The sequence below is a fragment of the Myotis davidii genome, unplaced genomic scaffold (genome assembly GCF_000327345.1).
Source record: "Myotis davidii unplaced genomic scaffold, ASM32734v1 scaffold6, whole genome shotgun sequence".
NCBI lineage: Eukaryota > Metazoa > Chordata > Mammalia > Chiroptera > Vespertilionidae > Myotis > Myotis davidii.
This window is the reverse complement of record NW_006383011.1, coordinates 4877384-4878725: the sequence shown is the minus strand read 5'-3', so window position 1 is coordinate 4878725 and position 1342 is coordinate 4877384.

Below are 1342 nucleotides of genomic sequence, written 5' to 3'. Positions count from 1 at the left end.
GTGTCAGCCTGCGGACTGAAGGGTCCCAGGTTCGATTCCGGTCAAGGGCACATGCCTGGGTTGTGGGTACATGCTTGGTCCAACCTGCAGGAGGCAGCCAATCAATGATTCCCTCTCATCATTGATGTTTCTATCTCTCTCTTCCTCTCCCGTCCTTTCTGAAATCAATAAAAATATTTAAAAAAAAAAAAAGAATGCCTCTTGACTTCAGGCAAACACTGGGTAAACATTAATTATAGCAGTCTAGAGTAGTGATTTTTTAAAATAATGTTTTTTAAATATATTTTATTGATTTTTTACAGAGAGGAAGGGAGAGAGATAGAGAGCCCGAAACATCGATGAGAGAGAAACATCGATCAGCTGCCTCACGCACACCCCCTACTGAGGATGTGCCCGCAACCAAGGTACATGCCCTTGACTGGAATCGAACCCGGGACCCTTGAGTCTGCAGGCCGACGCTCTATCCACTGAGCCAAACCAGTTAGGGCTTAAATAATGTTTTTATGTATTTTTATAAAGAAAGGAATGGAGAGGGGGTGAGAGATACAAACATTGATAAGAGAGAAACATCAATCGGCTGCTACCTGCACACCTCCTTCTGGGGATTGAGCCTGCAACCTAGGCATGTGCCCTGACCAGGAATCTCCCAGTTCATAGTTCTATGCTCAACCACACCAACAGGGGTATTTCAATTTTCACAGTAACAGAGGACTGGCTCAGGCTGTATAGGGGATATTCATGTAGGTGAAAATCTACCTGTTTGCTATTGTCTGAACTTCAAATCTAACTCCACCATAAATATAAATACAGTACGTTGTTAGTATGACTTTAAAATACATGGAACATTCTTGGTTTGCAATTACTAGGTAAAGTAAGAGAAGAATGTTTTTTATTCTGAATTTTACGAACCATTGTTCACATTTCAGACCAAGTTAACAGTGGCAACTTCTCTCTCTCTTTCTTTTTCTTTCTCTCTCTGTAGTCACCAATACAGCATACTGTTAGGTCGCTGAAGGAGGAACGTGTAACCTAACACATACCTGTATTTATATTTTTGGAACTCACAGGTGGTTCTACATACAGATCCAGGCATCGGGCTACTTCATGTTTCTTAGTCACCTAGTGTAGTTGTGCCCAAATACACATTGAAAAACATATATTATAATTTCCTTTTTTAATTTTTTAAAATTTCTTTATTGGTTAAGGTATTACAAATGTGTCCTCATCCCCCTATTAACCCCCAACCTCATGTTCTCATCCCCCTGTTGTCCATGTCCATTGGTTTGGCTTATATGCATGCATACAAGTCCTTTGGTTGATCTCTTCCCCTTACCCCCACCCT